We start from the raw sequence: 24,981 nt of genomic DNA on the forward strand, positions 1-24,981 counted from the left end.
GCTGGGCTTTCCATGTTATCGGTGTCCCTCTTCCTCATTTCTGTAGTCTCCAGATCTTGTTCTGTTTTTTGGGGGGGTCTTCTGAAGTTGGGTCCACACCAAACTGTTTGCTGTGAGCCATCATAATGCTTTCTCCAAGAGGAAAGCGTGTTTCACTAAGTTGTACCATTTCTGTTCCTCTGAGATTGATCCTTTGGGTCCCTCAACGCTGCTTTTATAGGTTGATTGCTCCCTCTGCTGGAAAGATGTATAATACAAGCAAGAGCTGGGGGCTGAGATGTCACTGGTTGCCTGGCACTGGGCTGAGATCTGCACCCACATGACCTCGTTCCACTTCCACACTCTATCAGTTCTATCTTAGAGCAGAGAAAACTGTTGCTCAGAGGAAGTGACTTCCCTATCATTCGACTGACCTGCTGACATTGCACCCAGCTAATCTGGCTCTGGAAAATGTGCATTTTATTACTATTCTATAAGCATAGCTGATTTGGGCTCTATTAGGATTGGAGAGGAAATCTTTCCTGCCCATTAATAAACATATATATTCTATGGCGTGGCCTTCTCAAAGAAACTTAAACTCACATATTCAGAAGAAAATGTCTACATCTTAGAATTGTGAGGAGTCGAGAAAATATTTTAATATGAGCAATCTAGCTTAGTGTCTGACATATAATAAGTTCTGAATAAATGCTGTTTACCTTTCACATCCTTGCAGTGCCCTTCCACTTCCACCTAATTGTGGGAACATTTCCTATAGCCCTACAGCATGCTTCTGGAGAACTAAAGATGTTTTAATCCTGTTTTACCATCATACTTTGAGTTTCCATTTCCAGTTCAGCAGCCTCTGATTCCGTTTCCTTCCCATCATAAGACCTACAGGCCTTTAATGCAAGTAAGATCCTTGAGGACTTGCCTTGATATTTCGGTGATAACAAGGCAGGGCCAAGATCCTTTTGCTCTTCATTCCGAATTCCCTAGTTGCTAGATTTAGCAGTGTTAGCACTAGCTCATGTCTGCAAATCCCTTTGCAAGTCCAGATTTGCTCCCGTACAAAGAAGGCGGTTCAGAATGCCAGTCATTGAGATTAGTATGAAATTTAGTGTCATGTGGATTAGTCAATAGAAAATAAGAATTGGTATGTTTGCGATCAGATCAAAATTACTTGCAACATATATTCATCATTGAGAGGTTTTGCCTTTATTTTCAGTGCTGGGAAAATGCCTGGATATTTAAATATTCTATGTCTTTCCCAGTTTAAACTGCCTGTACAAATTAAAGAGGTTGGATCCAGTGATCTCTAAGGTTTATTTATCTTTTTATTAATTTATTTATTGAGAGCCTCCTCTCCGCCCTTGCAGTCTCTAGGTCACTTTTCCCGCTTGTAGATTTTGCGTGCAAGCCCCAGAAAGACAGCTGGGGGCAGGGGTGCTGTGTACTGTTCAGTGAGACCCATAATGTGGTTGTAACTGTCTTCGTCACACTGCCAGAACATGGCCGGCAGATCCAGCTCCTCTTATAATGCCTTCACTCGGGCCACCTTCTCAGCCTCCTTCTGCCCATAATTTTCCTTCAGGATCTGGCGCTGTTCCGGAGTGGACCGTTGCAGACACTGGACCACCAGCCAGCTGCATTTGTTGTCCTGGATGTCAGTGCCAACTTTGCCAGTGACATTGGGGTCCCCAAAGAGGTCAAGGGAACCATCCTGAATCTGAAAGAACTCCAGGGCCCGCTGGAGACTATCAGCACCCTGTTTCCTTGGCTCCACCAGCTCCCAGAACGCCACTAGCCCCGTCAAATGCCGGTGATACTTGCCTCTAATGGCGTTGTACTCCAGGACCTCCTTGAGCCGGGCAATAGCGTCTCCTGTCTCTGGGTGCCTCATCTCATCCTCAGTCAGCACCCTAACGATCTGGGAGAAGTGCTGAACGAAATCCTGCTTTTCTTGGACATAAATATCTGATTTCTGGTCTCCATTCATTCTGAGGGAGGAGTAAAGGGCTCTGTTCCTAGATGCGGGTTCCTGCTCCAGGTTTATTTATCTTAAATCCAATTGCTTTTATATTTCATATCTTGTTCTTGTTTACCAAAGAATAACTTTGGCACCTTGCTGGGTGTCTGTCATTAAGATTCAGAAATAGGTACTGGGGTTTTTATTAACTCCAGCTTGAAAACTATAATTAATAATATACAAATTGAATTTATGGTACTTTTAGTGACATTTTACCATACTTTTATTGCAAGGAAATTGTTTTTTTAAGACTTGGTTTATCAATGTTTACTTTTAAAAACAGCAGAAATATAAAAGAGCTTTTATACATAGCTCTTGATAGAAAGGTTTAATGGTTAAAATTTGAAATGTGTTGAAAAACATTTCATAACTCTAGATTTCACAGATGTACTTTAAAGTTGTGACATAACTATTTTAATTAAAAATATCACCATTTTATTCATAATTCTGAACACTTCTGAATAACTCAAGTTGACTAGTTATAATACACCTTAACAAGAACGTTCTCAGTGTGTCCCTCCCTCTGTGGGAGGAAAGTTGGCCTACTTGAAGTTAGGAATCAATGACTCTAATCCGGGTCTTCTTTATAAAAAGAGAATATATTTTAAATAACTTGGGGATCATCTTATCAAAGGGGATTAGAAGATGTACTAGAGGAATTATGATTTGTCTGGAGAATCAAATGGCTTACAATGGTTATTACCTTGCTTAAGTACATGGTACAATAGACTGATTACAGCTTCCTGCTTACCAGGATTAAATACTATAATTTCTAAAATGTTCCTCAGGTATTTTAAATAATTCTTCATCCATTTTTTTTTTGGTTTTGCTTGGTGGCATTTTGTGTTGTAATTAGTGTGCAGAGAAAGTCTGCATGTGTCTATTGTATGAGCCCCTACACCTGTTTTACCGTCTGTCTCTTTCAGCAGATCACATTAAGGGCAATGCAAAATACTTTGATTTTTCAATTCAAATCAGTCGTCTTGGTAATATGGCATTGTTCTGCTAACTAATAAGTTATTCTGCATCTCAAAACATGTGGTCTGAAAGACAAGAAAGGTCCAAGAGCACTCATGAAAAGGAGCACACCCTCGTAGCAGCAAGATTTATATTGCATTCTGCTCACATGGATTCCAATATGTAGTGTTGTATTCGATTGGTACACTTTTACAAAACCAATGAAATCAAAAAATTTGAATTTATGTATTTCAAGGAAGCTCAGTAAACTTTACTTACATTGAAAAGGTAGGCTGGGCACGGTGACACATGTCTGTAATCCCGGCGCTTTGGGAGGCCAAGGAGGGCGGATCACCTGAGGTCGGGGGGTTCGTGACCAGCCTGACCAGGAAACCTTGTCTCTACTAAAAATACAAAATTTGGCAAGGCGTGGTGGTGTGTGCCTGAATTCTCAGCTACTCAGGAGGCTGAGGCAGGAGATTTGCTTGAACCTGGGAGATGGAGGTTGCTGTGAGCCAAGATCATACCACTGCACACCAGCCTAGGAGACAGACTGAGACTCCATCTCAAAAAAAAAAAAAAAAAAAAAAAAAGGTAAGAATCTGATAAGGACCTCCACTTCTCACCATTTGCTTTAGACTGTAAGAACACTGTACCCTTCAAAGGCTATTTATTTCCCTCCCAGGACATGGGGCCTAATGTTCTGCGGCACATTTATCATGCAACAGCATGATTTATATGTCTAGATATTAGAATTCCCTTGCTTCAAAGATGAAACAACAACTGAATATAAAGTCATGTATTTGGGATGGGAGTGGATATAGATATAAATAGCAAAACTCTTAATATCAATTATTATATAACTTAAACATGGCTAGCAAGAAACAGACTAGAGTAGAAAAACAAACAAAAAAAATTTAAAAGCCTTTAAGTCCTTTTGCTTATTTGAATTTCTTATGCCAGCTTTAAGTCTCCTTATAAATCAGCATTTTCTAATCTCATTCTTGATGCAATGCTGGAGCTAACTATGCTGAATAATAATTTTTTTCCTCAGGTACAGAGGAATGAAGAAGGAATAAACAGACCTTCCTGATAATTGCATCAGCCTTCCCCGCTATTCCAATGCCATGCTAACATTTCAAGTAATGTCCCTTTTGTCTTGCTGAGAAAAAATCATTTCATGATTTATTATACTGGATTAAAGGCTATGCACACTCTGGAGTTGGAACATGACCAAAGGGCAAGCAAGCATAAAGGATATCAGAAAGATTTGGTGTGTTTAAATTTTTCTGAATTTCTCAAGTAAACTTTTTAGAAAATAGTCAGAAGATAAAATGGTTATATAAGTTATTTAAACTGTAGATGATGACACTTTTATCCCTATATTCCAGAATTACGGTAAGAAATTAGTTCTGCAGAAAGCTTACTCTTTTTGAGGTTTCTGTTTTATCAGATTACCATTTGCCAAACTGAATTTCATAATATGTGACTTTTTTCAATATCACTAATTGTCGTTGAGGTTGAGAACCTGAGTTTTTGCTGAAATTGTTCCAATGCACAAAAAATGCCATAAAATTAGCCTACTGTGGGGGTTTCTTTGGGGGGGGCTAGGTCCTAAACTTGTAGAAAATCAAAGTTTATTCTAGTTGTTGTATGTTTTGCATATCTGAAATACGAGACGGACTTCAATCAGTCTGAAAGTGATGATATTTGATTTCTCATTTCTTACGGTGGTCTCTCTCCAGATAAGTAAGTTAGCTATTTCATCTACTTGTTCCTCAATTAATGGTCTTCTTGATTAAATAAGATGACAAGGTTTCTCCTTAATGTGAACTTTAAATTACACAGAGCAAAAAAAAAAATTTGCATTAATCTTTAACACCTCCCATGGAGACCTGAATTCTTCACTATACACTCCAATAAATGGAATATTTAAATATTTAAAGGTTCCAGCAGAAAGTTCCAGCCAGCTGTACTGTTCTAGTAAGAAGGTCTATCAACTTTTTTTAAATGAAGAATTTTATAATGTTTTGTAAAGAGAAAGAGAAAATCTGCTTAGCCAGCCAATTACCTGCTTACTTAAGGCAGATTATTTATCCTAGAGGTCCCATTGTCTAAGGCAGATTATTTATCCTTGGAGATTCTATTGTCTTCTACTGACATTCATTTCTATTTATCATTTATAAACTTGTTTATTGAAACATAATTTAAAAAATAAAAAAGATATGCCATCATTATCACCAACAAAATTATGTTGATGATAGAAATCTTATTGTTTTCTCAGACTTAATATATTTTCAAAATACTTTTCAAAACACTTAGAAACTTGATTCTCTTACAAGTTGAGAGAGGATGAATTTATTTATTTAATTATTGATTTATTTAATTAATGAGGAAAACAATAGGGGTGTAAAACTGATAACAAAAATTTATAGGTAAGACAGAAGTATTTGTAGTCACGGAAAGACATAATATTGATATAGGATTGTTAAATTAAAATGAATTGACTAGTACCCTTCAGGCATCTGTGGGTGTAGCTTTTGACTGACAGAATAAAATTCAGATTCACCAAAGGCCATAGAGGTTTTTTTTTGGGTGGGGGGGGAGAAAATCATATCAGCAGAAACACTATCAGCCACCAGCTTGTCCTGTAAGTGAGAAAGACAGCACACAATGAAAGGGGTTCATTAAACTCCCAGAAAACAGGCTTAGAAAATGATTCTACTGCAAAAACAGGGGACAAATATTTGTTGCTTAGTGTCATGAGGTTTGGGGCTAATTTGTTACAAAGAAGTACATAATTAAGGCACAACGAAAGGTTAAATGTTATATTTGAAATAGGTGGTTTACACATAGTTTAGAAATGAAGATGAGAAAAGTATGCAGACATCAATAACGCAAGTAAAGTAAGATAAATGTCACAAGAGAAGTTCACAGAAAGTCTATGTCAACTAATTGAAAGAGTGAGCAAAGAGCACTCACTCCTGGCCATATTGATTAGAACCAGGCAAGTGAGATGTTGTGCAAGAAGTTATTGAAAACACAGGAATTGAATTTGAAACCTAGCAATTAGGAGTTGTGTGACCCACAGCTGGTCAACTGTCTTTACTTGTTTCTCTTTGAATGAGAATCCCTCTTGAGGATTAAACAGGGCAAAGGCACAGCTTTTTTTAACCAGGGAGTCTACCTTCATGCCATTTTCCCAGCAAATATATTAAAAGTGCCTTTTTTTACTCTCAATGAAGTCTTGCTTTGGATGACGAATTATATGGTTACCTGAGAACTGGTTGAAATAATGCAACGAAATAAAAACACCAAAATTTTACACTTTGCAACAAACATAATTAATTTTAATAAATTTTAATCACAAAGTATTTTTGGACTTGCACACAGGTATGTACAGAGGTTTCATATACTTACATATGTGAATATATATGTAAGTATATTTATACTATATATGCTTAAACATATAAGGTAGCAACCATGTTTGCATACAGTTTAGAAAGATTAATCTGATGGTGGTGAGTCATATAATTCAGAGTAAGGAGAAAGATATTCCCTCTAGTTTGGCATTGGATTTTTCCATTTCACATTGAAGATTGTTGAATTTCTGTCTAATAAGCTATAATATATGAAAGCAGATAGATCATAATATATCTATGGCTATGTCTCACTCATAACAAATTATTTAAAAAGAAAGCAGATCAATAAAACAACAAAACTCTCAACTTCAAACACAATCAACTGGAGTTTTTGGGGGAGCACTGGGAATAGGAACTGAAGGATAATTGGTCACAATTGTTTTCATCAAATATACTTTTGGTGCAGAGAAAAACTATTTTCATTATTCCCAGAGCAACTAAGAATGCAGAGACATAATACCTTAGTTGGGATTTGGAAAATATAGCCAAACTGTGACAACTTTATACAGCAGTTCTTAAAAATATATTCGTGTCCAACTCACCCTTTATTGACAATGAGGAGTGGTTGTAAGCTGTCTTTGCACAGCTGATTGCAGGGAATAGTGTGTGTGCAGTGTCATTGCAGACATCACTCCAAGGTGATTCATTGGAAATCTGTCTTAAGAATTAAAACATTAACCAGAGCTTTTAATAAAATTTTTAAGCTAAAGAAAAATTCATTGGCTTGAAGTACTTTTTCAGGACATGGATTTAACACTCTGGAGAGGGCTTTAGATTCAGGCAACCTTGCTGCTAAAGTAGTTTCTTAGAAGCCTAAAGAAATTGATAACCCAAAATGAGGGCAGTGAAAATACCTGTGTTGACCTGGCAGATGGTAAAGAAAGTGAAAAAAAAGCTTAGATGTGGACATCCTGAAATGTATGTATTAAGTAAGGCCATAAAACTTATGAGAGAATTATGTTCCAGGGAAGGCGCACAGGATAATCCAATCACTAAGGGCATCAGGAAAGCACTGGTTAGAAGGCCACCAGCACTGCTGTGAAATCCAGTGGTGGCTGTGCTCTGCACACAGAGAAACCCACCTCAAGGGTCATGCTACATTTTTTTTTTTTGAGACGGAGTTTTGCTCTTGTTACCCAGGCTGGAGTGCAATGGCACGATCTTGGCTCACCGTAACCTCTGCCTCCCGGGTTCGGGCAATTCTCCTGCCTCAGCCTCCTGAGTAGCTGGGATTACAGGCATGCACCACCATGCCCAGCTAATTTTTTGTATATTTAGTAGAGACGGGGTTTCACCATGTTGACCAGGATGGTCTCGATCTCTTGACCTCGTGATCCACCTGCCTCGGCCTCCCAAAGTGCTGGGATTACAGGCTTGAGCCACCGCACCCGGCCGGGTCATGCTACATTTTTATTGTTCTAGTAACTATAGCATTGTTAATATTCTAAGAACTACAACTAACCAATTCGTATCTTAAAGGCAGTTCTTATACTCGGTGATTCTCTCAAAAATGAGGTTTAAGCCTGAGTGGTACTAGAGTAATGTTAATAGTATGAATGTATGAAGTTCTGCTTCAAGAAGACAATTGCTTTTCTCTTTGTGCTAATATATTACTTGTCTTTGAGAAAACTGTGTTCTTCAAAAAGTACAATGTCCTGGGTAGTCAGAAAGATTAGTAGAATGAACACAGGCTCTCAAATTAGAAAGAATTATAATTTTGGCTATAAAAAGTATTTGAATTTTAAATTATTTATATTTAATATAATAAACTCACTTATTGAATGCATATATGCACAGAGAACTCTTCTAAGCACTTTACTTGGGATTAATTATTTAATCCTCATAACAACCTGACGAAGATCATACTATCATCATCCATAGTTCACTGAGGAAGATACTGAGGAAAAGCAAGGCTGGTGACTAGTAACATGACTACATTTGCTGTGGATAGGTCACTCCAGGGCATCTGACTTCAGAACTTGCAATCTTAGCTATATGATAATTTGCATCTTTATTTTGATTCGTGATTCTAAGAAATGTTCATTGAGCTCTTACTCTGTTACAGACCCCACAGAAATAGCAAGTAATGGAATTAAAAAAAAAAAATCTCTGCTCTCTTGGAGATGACATTACAGTGGGAAATGGAAATAATTAGGTGATTGTTGTCAGATTAAAATATACAATCCAGTGTGCCTGAAACTATAGAAGCTAAAACAAATAGCTTGCTTCCTTGAAATATTAGGGAAAAGACTAATGTTTGCCAAAGAATTGAAAGGCCCAAATTGAGAATAAATGGAGTCCTAAAACTTGCCATTTTGCATTCCAGCGAAATCATACATCTGTGATTTAGCAATTAGAAGGGAAGCAAGCTACTGCTCTTTTGTGTATAATTACAAGCTTGTTGCAGGCAAATAATTCTGTATATTAACAACGTTTTCACATTTTTGGTGAATCATTATCTCTTCAGTTTCTGACACTGTAACAGCGATCATGTTTGCATACTTTTTATCAAGTTTGCCTTGATATGAAAAGATTTTACAAACTTATTGATCGTTTACTCCATGTATACTGTTATTGGGAATATGTAAAAATAAAAAAAATAAAAAAACTGTTTTGGTCCTCAATATATTTACAATCCAAAGCAGAGTGGGAGGCAGAGAAACCTGCAAGACCATGTTTCACTGGATAGCTTTAGAGTAGTATCTATAATTTTTTAAAAAAGTTAAGAAGAAGAAATTGGTGTCAGCTCGATTTAGAGGATTTTGTAACACAGACTGGCTTCCATGCACTGATGAGACATTCACTGATTTTTAATTCTTATCATGAGAGAAAGAGTCATTATGTTGAGGGTCCTCAGAAAAGACAATGCAGTCAGCCGAGAAGTACAATTTTCTTTCTCTACTGTCATTTCCTTTATATGTATCATTGAAATAATATACTTCACCACCAGTAAAACTCATATTAAACACAAATTTAAAAAAATCACTACTCGAAAAAGAGTGAACACCAGGCAAAGTGATAACTTATTAATGTCCGGGATTTTTTGTGGTGGTGGTAGTCATATGTAATTCACCCCTGTAAGTTCACAATAAATGATTGATGTAACTCAATTTATGGATTGTAATTAATTACTAGGTTTGTACCAGAGATGAAGTAATATATATGTTCTAATTTGATAATTATTTGTCTGCAGAATTCAACCAACTGCTCATTACAGGACCCAACGAACCTCCCTTCAGACTACCTGTGAAGATACCATATATGATGTAATAGGTTCAACAGATAATGAAAGACCTTTCGTCCTTGCTTGACTCATGTAGGGACAGAGGGTCTCTGACAAATGTAAATATAATCTGCTATAATGGGTATTAACTAAATCAGTACATTAGGAAAGAAAAATGATTTTCATTATCAAATGATTATCTGATGTTTCCATTCTCCGTTATAAGCACATAATAGTTGATGTACAGGTGTTGCTGGATAACTGTTTGGAAACAGGCCACAAAATTTCTCCAAAAGATAAAATTCTCAAATAACAGAGTTGCCATAGTTGTAAAAAAAAAAAAAGACATGAGAAATACATAAAGACTGGCAAAAACGGGGGAAGTATTAAAACTATAACTTTAGCCTTCAGCAAAACATAAAGTAGAATGAAGCAGATGTTTATTCTGGTAGATTCTATTGAAATGTTACATTTTAACTTAATATTTCTATTTTGTGATTCATTTCTGGTATAGCAAAATGTTTGGTTAATATTGTGGGTATTGATACTGTGTTAAAATTTTTGACAGTCTATTTGATTTTTCAGTATGAAGAAGTATTACTGCTATGATGAAATCTTTACTTTTGTGGTGGAAATAAATAAGAAAATAGAATTGAATAAAAGCAAAACAAACCAAATAACAAAAGAAAAAGAAAAAACGTCTGTTGCTTATCAACATAACATTAGGAAATTTACTTGCTTAGAGTGAACTTTCATTCCCTTATTCCAAAGGGCCTTATATATTCTACTCTCTTTGCTTTCACATCAATTGATGCTATGCTATACCGTAACTAGTATATTATTCTCATCCTGTACAAATGTTACATTAAATCTTAAATTCTCCTATTTCAGGAAAGAGTATTTTCTCATGTTTTCCACCAACCACCCACCACAATAACCGTCATTATTGTCTTCACTTTAGGAAGAGAGGAGACTAAAACACAAAAGACTGAAAAGTATCATTTGTCTAAAGTTAATCATCTTTCAGACTTCTGATATGTCCTAGCATGTGAATTAACAGTCCCCAGGTCATTGTCCTAAGATTTGTAGGTTAAACCTTGGATACTCCCATCTTAGCATCTATACTAAACAGAAAAGACCCGTGTGAGTTCCTGAGTACCAGTGCTCATTCCAGAAGGGACATTATTTCTTTCCAGGAAGAAATGTCTGGAATTCAGTGAGTTAAAATCCTCACCGAGTCGGCTGGGCCTGGTGGCTCAGGCTTGTAATCTCAGAACTTTGGGAGGCCAAGGAGGGCAGATCACAAGGTCAGGAGATCGAAACTATCTTGGCCAACATGGTGAAACCCCTTTTCTCCTAAAATACAAAAAATTAGCTGGGTGTGGGGGCGAGTGCTAGTAGTCTCAGCTACTCAGGAGGCTGAGGAGGCTGAGGCAGGGACATTGCTTGAATCTGGGAGGCAGAGGTCGCAGTGAGCCAAGATCGCACCACTGCACTTCAGCCTGGTGACAAAGCAAGACTCCATCTCAAAAAAAAAAAAAAAAAAAAAAAAAAAAGTTCTATCATGATAAGATCAAGCTCTATGAAACCAGCCAAATGTATCAAGTTCATTTCCACAAATTCGATGCATACTAATTGTTTTCAAATTATGAACACCCAAGGGGGTTTCCTCAGACGTCTTGTACCAAAAAATACTAATTATATTATTCTAAATATTGTTACAGAGCAGTAATATGCTCTCAGCAACTGGGGATACAAGAGTTAGAAAATGGACAAGATTCCTTCCTAACAACAATTATCACTTAATTACAATATACCAAGTAGTATTTTCTCGGCCAGCTATATCGGACTTACTTTTCATGGATAGTTTATACTAAGAAAGTTTCTAACCAAAATATTTCTTAAAATTTACTGATTTTATATGAAATTGTGTGCAGGAAAAATACAAGCCTATCTCTGAATTTTTATTTGTCTAACAAACAAAAGGGAGTAAATATGAATAATATCATTTAATGGGAGAAATTACAGACTATGAAAAGAGTAGCTTAATATTACCAATTCACAACACCTTCCAGAGAGAGAAAGAAAAAGGCTATTATGAGAAGTTGGCCATCCTTTTCCTTCCTTCGTGGAAGGTAGTCCTGATAGGATAGAGTCTTAAATAAAGGGATTGATTTGTTTTCTCCAGCTGTCCTAGTAGCGAGTGAATAAAATTAACTGTGAACTACTCCAATCAATTACTCAATGATTGATTTACATTGATTAGAAAAGAGCTGATTCTTTGTCATGGATATCTAGATACCTTGATAACTCTATTTTGAACTAATTTAAAAGTAGGACAATATCCACTGGATAGAAGTTTCAAAACTTGAAAATAATAAAACTCACATGATTTTATTTCTTTCACTAACTTCTATGACAATGAAGTTGAAATCTTGCATACATTTTTTTTAACCCCAATGTCTTATTGGTTCTCTGGAGCAAAATTCAGAAAGGAGAACAACTATGTAAAAAAAGTAATTAGAATTTTGACTTGTTATGCCATTCTTAGAAGTTTCTTTTATCTTTATATTTTCTTAAGAATTCTTGGGTAAAACTTAAACAACTTTATGTACTATAAATAAGCTATTTTGAAGGCAACGATATGCCTATTTTTGATTATGCTGAGAAACAAAATCAAGATAATACTTTAGAAAAGAATTGTGATTCCAATTCTGTACTTAGCACTTAGTTTTAAACCTTACAGTGAATACGATTTTCTCCAACAGATGGTACAATTCTGTTTCACCATTAACTAACAGGTAAATAAGTAAATATATTTAAATAAATATTATAATCTTCATTTGTTAATATAAACATTATACATTATTGAACACTTTTTCCAATAGACAAGCAGCTTTAAAAATGTGCTTTCACCACTCTTAATCCTCTGAGGCAAGGAGGTCTTTTAAACTATAGTTGTATAACTGAACAAAAGAAAAATGTTTTAGTTAAGTTTTTATAATTAATAAAAACATAAGGGAAGACAAAAAAGCAAACTTTTTTGAGTGCTTACTTTTGGGGAAGCATTGAATTTTAAGTCTGGTATATGGTAATTTATAACTAGGCTATGCTCCCCTTTCTATTAGTGGGAATTAGGAAACACAGAGGTGAAATTTTTGCTCATGAATGATTTTACCTATAGGCACTTTTGAAAGGGATCAGTAGACAGCAGTTATCACTTTGCTTGCTATCCTTTGTATTGCTAGAGACATAGTGGCGCCACGTCTTATAGAAAGTTTCTCTTTCACTTATTCCAAATCATATGCCAGCTATTGAACCAATCAATTTTAACAATGGAAGTTCTAAACCAGGAACCATTTACACTGGATCTTACATTTGCCCCTGGTAAGATGGCAGTTGATGACAGTTTCCATCAACTGCATCAGGAAGAAGTCGTCTTCTTCTTCTTCTTCTTCTTCTTCTTCTTCTTCTTCTTCTTCTTCTTCTTCTTCTTCTTCTTCTTCTTCTTCTTCTTCTTTTTGAGACAGAGTTTTGCTCTTGTCACCCAGGCTGGAGTGCAATGGCACGATCTCGGCTCACCGCAACCTCCGCCTCCTGGGTTCAGGCAATTCTGCCTCAGCCTCCTGAGTAGCTGGGATTACAGGCACGCACCACCATGCCCAGCTAAGTTTTAGTATTTTTAGTAGAGATGGGGTTTCACCATGTTGACCAGGATGGTCTCGATCGCTTGACCTCGTGATCCACCTGCCTCGGCCTCCCAAAGTGCTGGGATTACAGGCGTGAGCCACTGCGCCTGGCAGAATTCTTTAGATTCATGACTTAAGTCCTTAAATATAATTTTATTACAGAAAACATAGCCTATATTCAAGCCTTAGCCTTAATTTAGTCCTCATATTCATTATTACTCTTACCAAATTTTCCTTAATTGTATACCTAACATGCAAATGATTTGGGACAGGAGACAGGGAACGACTGGGTAGAAAAGGGAAGTTCCCTAGCAAAAGCCCCACCCTCAAGCCTGAAAAACCATGGCCATAAATGAGAACAGGCAGTCCTGTTGTCACACCCCAAAAGTTGCCTTTTGGCCTGCTATGCCCCCTATCCTGTACCCATATAAACACCAAGCCCCAGGCTCCAGAAGCAGAGGAGCAGGTGAGGAAATGAGGAGATAAGCAGAAGAACAGTAGAAAGACACAGCAGAGAAAGAAGAGGAGGAACGTCTGAATACCAAGAGGAGGTCAGCTGGGGGCAGTTGGAGAGCAGTTTGGCGGCTGAATGGCCAGGTTCCAGGGGAAGATCAACTTCCCACTCGATCCCCTCCTTCCGGTTCCCCATCCAGCCCACTGAGAGACACCTCCACTACTCAATAAAACCTTGTATTCATCCTACAAGCCCATGTGTGACCTGATTCCTGCAGGACACTGAGCAAGAGCTTGGGATACAGAGAGCTGTCACACAGGCCCTCTGCCCTTGCAAAAAGGCAGAGGGTCCATTGAACTGGTTAACACTTAAAGCTGTTTGCAGACAGTAAGGCTAACAGAGCATTGTTAACACTGGGGCCACAGGCACTACCATGAGGCCAGAGCCCAAATTGCTTGCCCCAGCCTCTGCACCTGCCTGTCTGCATGATCCCTCTCCCTCAATGGGTTTGAGCAGCAGTGGTGACTGAACAGACGAGTAGCACCCCTCTTGCAAGTCCTGAGAGGGTGGTCAGGGAACTCTCCCATTTTACTTAGGTAGGGAAGGGGTAAGATTCTGGGATGGACTAAGAAGTAGATTTTACATATCACTTGGTAATTTGTTACAAATCATTTGATATTGTTTTTTTCCGGAAACAGAGTCTTGCTCTGTCACCCCAGAGCAATGGAGTGCAATGATGTGATCTTGGTTCACTGCAACCTCTGCCTCCCAGGTTCAAGAAATCCTTATACCTCAGCCTCCCAAGTAGCTGGGATCACAGGTGTGCGTCACTACACCTGGCTGATTTTTGTATTTTAAGTAGAGATGGGGTTTCACCATGTTGGCCAGGCTGGTCTAGAACTCCTGACCTCGTAATCCGCCTACCTCAGCATCCCAAAATGCTGGGATTACAGGTATGAGCCATTGCACCTGGCTTACTTGGTAATTGTTAAGAGCTACAGGTTTAGTAGTGAAATTTCTCAAGCAAATAAAAAATATTCCTGACTCCAAACTGTTCTATTAAATAATTTAACATAATTAAATAGATACTGATCATGGACTATATAATTTATTATCCAAACTGGAGCCACAGGCAATAGAAGGGATTGATCCAGACAATTCTCCAAGGTCACCCTCTCTCATCCTTCAAAGAGACATTGGCTATAAGTGGATGTTATCCTTGCAGCCCTACACAATCAGGATTTTTTTTTTCCAATGGACAATTGCATATAAAATAACAGTAGAAAAATTAAAAAGCAGGGCATCCCCAAGGGCTAAGTAATGTAGGCCCAAATCAACACATCAGAGATGAAAAGTTGCAGAATATAGTACTCATCCAACTTGAGCTGTAAAAAGTTATATGCTTCAAATGATTTCACTACCACTCTATATAACCATGTTAACTACATTAGCACAACATACTGATGAAAATAAAGGTCTTCCAAGATTTACACATAAATGCAAAGAGGATCGTAATCATCACTTTTAAGAGATTTGGAGTCTGTTGCTGTGTGTGTAGGGGAGTGTGTTTTCTTGTGATATAATTCAAAAGTCATGCAACTGAACAGTTTAATACATTAGCAGAGTTCTGCAACCATCACTACTATCTAATTATAGAAGAATTTCGACATCTCAAACACAAACTCCATACCATTTAATAATCACTCTTAATTCTTCCTCCTCCCCACTCCCAGGCAAACACAAATCTAGTTTCTGTCTCTGAAGATTTGCCTGTTCTGGACATTTCATATAAATGACATAACAATGTCTTTTCTGGCTGATTTCTTTTTACAATACAATAATTTCAAGGTTCATTCATGTTGTAACATGTATCAATACGTCATTCCTTTTTTGAATTGTATGGACATATTACATTTTGTTATCCACTCATCAGTTGATGGACATCTGTATTATTTCCATTTCTGAGGTATCATGTATAACACTGCTGTAAACATTCATGTGCAATTTTTTTGTGGACATATGTTTTCATTTCTCTTGGATATATACCCAGGAGTGTAAATTGCTGGTCATATTGCTCTATGTTTTTTCCTACGTTTTGAGGAACTGCCAAACTGCTTTCCAATGTGACTTCACGACTTTACAATCCCACAGCAATATATGATAATTACAATGTCTCCACATCCTCACCAACATTTGTTATCATCTGTCTTTTTTATCTTAACCATCCTAATGAGTATAAAGTGGTATCTCATTATAATTTTATTTGCGTTTCCCTTCTGGCTAATGGTGCTGAGTGTATTTTCAGGTGTTTCTTAGCCATTTGTATATTTTCCCTTGAAAACACTCTATTAAGATATTTTTCCTTATTTTGAATGTTTTTTTTTTAACTACTAAATTGTAAGAGTACTTTTTTATGCTAAATACAAGACCAATATCAGTTATATGATTTGTATTTTTTTTTCCTTTTACTGGGTTGTTTTAATAAAGAGTTTGACTCCATTATTGATATGTGACTCCTGGCAGCTTTTAAAACCCATCTTAATGTCTTCCCTTGTGTCTCGCAGTGGACCATATGTTAAGAAAAAGTTTTCCCACCTTTGTCACCGAAGGGAAGTTCAAACCATGCTTGAGGATCCTCAGCCCAGCCTCATCTCATAACCCCCATAAAACTCCCAAACCATTCTCCTTTCCTGGCTCTCTCAAACGTTTTTACACCTTCTTGGGAGTGAGCTTGCTCACCTAGAAAGCTTTATTCTATGAGGTAATATACTTTATAACCTGTTGGTGCATGTGTGTCGTCATCAGTCTTGACATCAGTAACCAAATTTTGGGCTGGAGTCCATTCTATTTATATGATGAGGACAAAGAATTATGTTTTAGTATCTCAATAGTGTTTTTCGAGACACAAAATTTAATAATTTTGACCACGTTCAATTTTTCTTTTTAAATGTTGTCACAGGCTTTTCCTGCCATCTATAAGACTTTGGACAACCCAAGCATATGAAGTTTCACTCCTATGTTTTATTTTATTCTGAATTGTATTGTTTTATCTCTTACCATTAGTTTATGCTCCATTTTGAACTAATTTTTGCATATGGTGTGAAGGGAGGGCACAGCTTTATTATTCCTTATGTGGATATCTAGTTTTCCTAAAATGATTTGTTGAAAAGATTATTCTTTTATTGAATTGTCTTAGCATCCTTGTTGAAAAGCAATTGATACTAAATGTAAGGATTTATTTCTGGACTTTCAGTTCTATTCCACTGATCTATGTGTCTATCCTTATGCCTGTATAACACTGTTTTGATTAGTGTAGCTTTGTGGAAAATTTTAAAGTGAAAAGAAATATAATGTAAGTTCTCTAACTTTGTTTTTCTGTTTTTATGGTTGTTTTGGTTATTCTGGTCCATTTCATTTCCATATGAATTTTAGGAACAGTTTGTTAATTTCCTAAAGAAATCATTTAGGATTATGGTAGGAATTGCACTGAACCAGAAATTCCATTTGGGGAGAACAGCCATCTTAATAATATGAATGTTTTGTATCTGAAAACATAAGAAGTGTTTCCATTGATGTTTTTAATTTCTTTCAACAATGTTTTGTCATTTTCAATGTACAAGTCTTGCTCATGTTTTGTTCATTTTATTTCTGACATTTGTTCTTTTTGATACTATTGTAAATAAAAAACGTGTTTTTAATTTCATTTGGATTGTCCATTGCTCAAAAATATACAATCAATTTTTTTGGTATGTTGTTTTTTATCCCACAATATGGCTGAATTTGTTAATGCATTGTGATAATTCTCTTGTTCATGCCTTTGGTTTTCCTATATACAAGATAACATTCTATACAGATAGAGTTAATTTTATTTCTGTCTTTTCAAGACGGATACCTCTTATTTTATTTTCTTGCTTAATTGTCCTCCCTAGTGATGCAGGATTTTTCTCTTTAGTTCCACTAAGTCTGAGTTCTTGTCTCATAACCAGGAAAAATTAGACTCACAGACTCATGGAAGGGTGAGAAGGACAAAATGTGTTAAACAAAAGGAAAACTCTCAGTAAAGAAAGGGGTTCTCCAAGCAGGTTTTCCCTTCACAGTGGAGTACAGGACTCCACACACCAGCTGAAGGGGCCAGGCCCCTCCCTTGCATAAGGTACAAATTCCTGGTGGCTCTCCCCTATCCTTCTAGGGCACACAAGGGCCCTTTGTGTGAGTCATTCCACATTTTGATTTATTTCCCTTAATGTGCATGTGTTAAGGAATGGAATTTTTCACCGTGGGTGTGTTTAGGCAAGCGACCTATGCACAATGACCTGGTGGGTTGAAGGTTTTCCAGGAACCCTCCTGTGTCTGCCTAGGAGAGTTCTCTGCCTCCTGCCTCTATCACCAGGAGCTCCAATATAATATTTAATGTAAGTGATGAGACCATACATCCTGAGTTATTTCTAATCTTGGGGGAAAAACATTTCTTTTTTTTCACCATTAAATTTGATTAACTGTGGAATTTCATAGATGTCCTTTTATCAAGTTGAAGAAGTTCTCTTCCATTTTTAATTAGTGAGTAATTTTTTCAAGAGGTGTTGGATTTTTCAAATTCTTCCACATTTATTGAGATGATCATGTGGTTTTTGTTCCCTGTTCTGTCAAGATTGTGCAGTACATTAATTTTCAAATATTAAAGCAACTTTGCATTCCTGGCATAAAAAACACTTTGTTGATGGTATTTAACCTTTTTTTGACTGTGTTGGAGTCTGTTAAAATTTTGTGAGGATGTTTATATTTATATTTTCCTGTAATTTAGTTTTTTCTTTCTTGTGAGTCCTCTCTTTCTGAATTTTGATAGCCAAAGTAAAGATAGTATTAATTCTTCTTTAAAACTTTAGCAGAATTCACAAGTATGTCATCTGGTCCAAGTGACAAATACTACTTTGACATACTTATTGGATACAATGTGATGTTTTGATATACATATAGAATCAATAAGGTCATTAGAAATATCTTTCATTACTGATTTCACTAATTTGATTTTTCTCAGTCAATGTAGATAAAGTTCTGTTGTTACATTTACAAAAGCACAACATTCTATGTGCTGTACTTTCCTGGGGTTTTTTGCACGTGTTTTACTCCCGTGGCTCATATTTGTTTGGTACAAACTAGACAAATAAAATAGTATTGGCAGCTCTGGAGCTCAGTTGCTCTTCCCTCAGGTTTGTGTTTGTTGCTATTTTGTTGTTGTTGTTTTGCTGTTTTTTTCCCCCTAACTTTACAGGAATAACTACATAAAGACTGTAGTTTTGGTTGTATGCCAACACTGAATTCTCTGCTCTGTTACTTTAGTTTTCAGCTAATGATTGGGCAGATATTTTCTTAGATGCCTTGAAAAAATAAGTCTCCCACATTTTGCTCTGTGTATCATGGGCACACTTTCATTACAATGAAATATCACTTCATACCTACTCCGATGAGTATGATAAATAATCAGAGAATAAATTTTGGTGGGTATATGGGGAAATTAAAACTCTTACTCATTATTCGTCAGGATGTACAGTGATGCAACCAGTACAGGAAACAATTTGGTAGTTCTTTAAGAATTAAACACAGCTTTCCTATATATTCAGTGATTTCATCCTGAGTATATACCTAAATAAATCAAAAGCGGAGACACAGATACTTGCACACTAATGTTTACATTAACATTATTCACAACACCTAATAGGTGGAATCAACCCAAATGTTCATCAGCAGATGAATATACAAAATGTGTAATATAGAATATCATTCACTCATAAAAAGCAATAAAATTCTGATACATGCTACAACAACATGATGAAACTTAAAACGTTATGCTAAGTGAAATAAACTAGATGTACAAAAAAATTTTTGTATGATTCCAGTTATACGAGGTAGCTACAATAAGTAAATTCAGAGACAGAAAGTAGATAGAGGCTACCAGGGCTAGAAGGAGAAGAGAATGGGGAATTAATGTTTAATGAGTAAAGAGTTACTGTTTGGGATGATGAAGTTCTGGAAATAGTGGTGATGATTATACAACATTGTGAATATATTTAATGTCATTGGGCTGCAACACTTAAAATGGCAAATTTTATATTATGCATATTTTACCACAATAAAAAAAACTCAAATGTAGTCTTAAAATGTGAGAATTTGTTACAAGTGAAGATATTCTGTGACAGTTGAAGAGGTTCAATAGTATTTACAAGTAAACGAACAATTTTAAAAGCAATTTGAAAAAAACTTCACCGTGTGACATAAAATATATGGTGAGATACACTTTTGAAATATTTCATGTCTTGTAGCTTCAACTATGTTTAAAGTTCTGAAAAGCTTGAGCTATTCCTTATCCTAGGCCCTTGACTCATACATTCGTATTCACTTAGTATTTATTATCATAGTTTCTTTTATACATATGATTTTATTTCCTTTTTTCCCTATACATAAATACACATTTAGAAAACCCCCTTCTCATGAATTCACCCATGTTTTGACATGTTTATGGTTTGTTCAACTATAGCCCATCTAACTAGCTAAAAAACAAGTTCCTTTTCATAAGTTATTCATCCCCCTCTTGTATTACATTGTCCTATGTGAGTATTCTTGTTTTAGGTGTATAATTAATTAATACTTAGCAAAGACCAGGCGTGGTGGCTCAAAGTGCATGGCATAAGCCCAGAACTTTGGGAAGCCAAGGCCTGTGGATCACTGGAGGTTAGGAGTTTGAGACCAGCCTGACCAACACAGAGAAACCCCGTTTCTACTAAAAATGCAAAATTAGCTGGGCGTGGTGGCGCATGCGTGTAATCCTAGCTATTCGGGAGGCTGAGGCAAGAGAATCACTTGAACCCAAAAGACAGAGGTTGCGGTGACCCGAGATGGTGCCATTGCACTCCAGCCTGGGCAACAAGAGCAAAAATTTGTTTCAAAAAAAAAAAAAATTAGTGAAGACATTGTTTTATGATTGACTCCCTTCATTCCTAGGAACCGCTGTGAGCAGTTGTGTCTCCTATTGCCTATTAATTTCCTAGCAATTCCCCTGACTACTACTAGCTCCATTCATTTTCATCCAGCCTCTTGAAGTTGTTTAAAAACTTTTATTGCTTGCATGAATGAGCCACATATTTTGTAATTTAGTTTTAAATGTGGTCTTTTTTCCCCGAGATAATTTTATTAATCAAAGTACTCAAATGCATTTAGTAATTGCATACTTCAGAATTCAGTCGAATATTTAGGATAGAGTTCATGAGGGTCACTGCTCATTTATTTGACTTTTTAGTTTTTTTGTCACTATCTTTCCTTCTCTTAGTGTCTTTGGGTCCGAATGTCTCAATTTTGATCCTTAGGGCACCTCTTTCCATTAAATATGTTTTTCCCTTGGTTCTATTTCCCCGCTTTGACTCCTATACCTAAGAATTTGTTTCCTAGGCCAGACGCAGTGGTTCCCACCTGTAATCCTAGCACTTTGGGAGTCTAAGGCAGGTGGATTACAAGGTCAGGAGATCAAGACCATGCTGGCTAACACGGTGAAACCCCGTCTCCAATAATAATACAAAAACTTAGCTAAGTGTGCTGGCGTGTGCCTGTAATCCCAGCTACTCGGGAGGCTGAGGCAGGAGAATTACTTGAACCCGGGAGGTGGAGGTTTCAGTGAGCTGAGATCATGCCACTGCACTCCAGCCTGCTGCACTCCAGCCTGGGTGACAGAGCTAGACTCTGTCTAAAAAAAAAAAAAAAAAAAAAAAAAAGAATTTATTTCTAATGAAATACCTACTGTTGAGGAAGTGTTTTCTAGTCTATGCAATATTTTAAGAAAGCTAACTTCATTTTCCCATTCATTTATCACTCAGATGTTCTATAACACTGAATTCTAATTTTAGGGTGAAGAATATGAAAACAGTTGCTGATATAGATGGCTGCCAGATTTAACTAATAAAAATACAGGATACTCTGTTAAATAAAAATCTCAGATAAACAAAAAATATAAACATTTTTAGTATAAGTATGTCTCAAACAATACTTGGGATATACTAAAAATATTTTTATTTGAAATTAATATTTAATTGGGCTTCCTATATTTTATCTGTAACCAATACCAATGTCGTACCCAAGAGAGGGATAATTTTAGTATTTTTTGAGATGATAACTCTTGAGACACTTACGATTTCTTAATTCCAAGTATTTCCTTTGGTAAATAACATTCATCTTTGAATACTAAACAATGAACAACTCCATAGATAACTCTCAAAAAAATTGTGAAATTCAGCTTTATGTTGTCAATACAATATTTTCTGTGATTTCTCCATGAATTAATACACATTTTAAAATTCCTTAAAAAGTTAGCAGTCATATGTATTTTTAATAAAATTAAAGAAACATGAAAGCATACCTGTCACCTAAATTGGACTAATTTTCCTACAAACCTTGCAGAAATATGTGTCCATTTTGAGAAGAATAAAATAAAAACCCATACATATTTTATAAGATTTTTTTGCTGTTGAAAAAAAAAACCACTTTCCTTTTTTCCACAAAAATTAGAGCCTACATGCACATCAATTTTGAAACAGCTTTTTTTTCCCCCAAATTTGTCTTGTTGGAGCTAAAAATAAGGTGTTTCATAGCTCATGCCACGTACTTTAAACATGTACAGCCTAAAGCACAATTTTACAGCTGAATTTTAAGCCCCTGTGAAATGGGGTTTCTAATGGAAATGCTGACAGACTGTTAGCTGCAGGGACACCAGCAGGCACCATTATAATAAATGGGTCTGAGGGAGACATGATATAGGCCCACAGGTAATTAATGGCAGGAATAAAATAAAATATAGGCACACTGTCCCACTGAGAGCATGATGCAATGGAAGAAACTTGTAAAAAAGCACAAAGAATGTCCATTTAGCAAAGAACTGTGAGGAAAGACTTGTAAAATAAATCATGAGCCAGGACTGCAGCTATATGCAGTCATTGTATATTCCCTAGTAGTTAGACTTTTTAGAAAAACACTGTAAAAATCATTTTTGGCTAAGTAAAATTACTCTGTGTAATAGATTGAGAAGGCAATGAAATGTAAACTCAACTACTCAAGAAAGCTAATGATATCCAGGGTTTTCTATTTGGAATGTTTAGCTGTAAGAAGTCCAAGCATAAGACTCCATAATGCAGAAGAATTGCATATAAAATATATTCTTAGAATGCAGAATAATATGGCTGCATTATTTCTTCCTCAAATGTCTTCATTCAGCCTCCTAACAGCATTTTTTGTTACTCTCTGGAGTCCAAGAAGGCCCTTAGAACATTGATCATAATTTTTCTTGATATTTGAAGTCTGTAGTAATTGTTGGTTAATTTTTTTCTTTCTGCATTACAGTATGATTGACATCAAAGTAACTGAAATCCATTTCAATTTCTTCTCCATGTTTGCCTTTAGCTCAGTTGTTATTTTGCAAAGTGTAAGTGTGTGATTATTTCTTTGCAGACTAAAATGTGTCCTGAAGACGGTGCAGTCAGATTAAGACACTACTGTGCAGCTGAGAGAATCTGAAATATGTGGCAGGTAGGGGAGGGCATTAAAAAAGACAAAGAGAGAGAAAGAAAAGAAAAGAAAAATGGCTATGCCATACGATTAGCCTAAAATTTTCAAGAAATTCCCATCAATTCTCTGTTACTTCCTGGTCTCAAGATGGCAATAAATTAATCCTATATGTTAAATGGGATGACTGCATCCTGAAAAGTTTGAATGACTTGCCAAGGTCTCATAGCTAAGACACTGGAGAAGTAATGACAAATATCAACCATGTCCTCCTGCTGAAGTTTTCCATTTTAACACACTGCCCTTGTAATTTCAGAAAAGAGTAAGCTGTTTTTTGCCTGAGTTAGAGATATTTATAATTGCTTTACAAATATAGATTTGGGCTGAATAATTTAGATAAGTGGGTTTCTAATAGCAATATCTATACAGATATTGAGTTGTGTTTTCCTATGCATAAAAGCATCATCAGTAAAAATCAGCGGTCATTGCTTTCTCAGTAATTACTTACTAGAAAAAAATACCTTAATAAAGTGATTTTTGTTTCTTTTTCTAGTAAAATTTGTAAAACTATCCAAAGCACATTTTGAAATTAGCAATTCTCTTTTTACTCCCCTTTTTATTTGACCTATGAAAGCAGTCATTGTAATAACATTGAGTCAAATGTGCTGTAATGAAAAAATAATAGCAAGTAACAAAAATTTATCAACTTTTAAATTTTGGAATATGAAGAAATGGGAATTCATTTCATTTATATTTGTTGCTTGGGTGGCTGGTGTTAGCTACTTCCAATTTTTAGGTTAGTATGATTATAATTTTATAGTTGGAATGTAGTGATAACTAAATTGCTTATCTTGAAAATAATGTGGAAGTATGGTGGACCAGTACATTATTTTTTTTAGAACTGTACTCTAAATGCATTTCCAACCTTTTATAAAAGTAAGAAAACTCTTTTAATGATAAAAAATAAAATTGAACTTGGGAATCTAGGAAGATAAGTAATTAAAGTGGAGAGAATCTACAACCCCCTGTCACCTTGTATTTCTCTTTCAATAGCCACATGTGGTGTGAGTTACATGAGGCGAAACGTAGCCCCATACAACAAGGGAGTCAGCCAGGAGACATGCAATAAGGCCCAAGTGCTACATCCTCAGTAAAAAAGTGACTTAGAAGGGGGTCCACTCTACAAAGAGAGGCAGGAGAGAACCTGGTCTCTCTTTCACAAGTGGAGGAAGCTTATTTCCTATGAAATAATTGCATGAAAAATGTACAAGGCAGTATTTGTGTGAATTTGTAGGCCAAGTTCATATGGACTTTTCATCCAAAATACATTTAGCCTGATGCTTATTTGTAGGTGATCTCTGATATATAAAGTATTTACTATACCTGGGGTTGATTTATTCATAGTAGGATGCTTTTATTGACATCTTTGGTCAATAAGCCAGCTTCTAAGCCTCATAAAATTTGTCTTAAAACATAGTTAATAATTTTATTTCAAATTATGTATGTACTACAGCCAAAGAAACCCTATCAATTACATTTCTAATATCTGAGTAGAAAGTTTGTGTGTTAAATGATTATTTGTATCATAGATATTTAAATTAATACCTTATTAAAGCTATAGATTTTAATAACTAATTTTATCAAGTTTAACTATAACATATAAGATTGTTAATTTAAAAATCTGCTAA

The sequence above is a fragment of the Saimiri boliviensis genome, chromosome 3 (assembly GCF_048565385.1).
Source record: "Saimiri boliviensis isolate mSaiBol1 chromosome 3, mSaiBol1.pri, whole genome shotgun sequence".
Lineage (NCBI taxonomy): Eukaryota > Metazoa > Chordata > Mammalia > Primates > Cebidae > Saimiri > Saimiri boliviensis.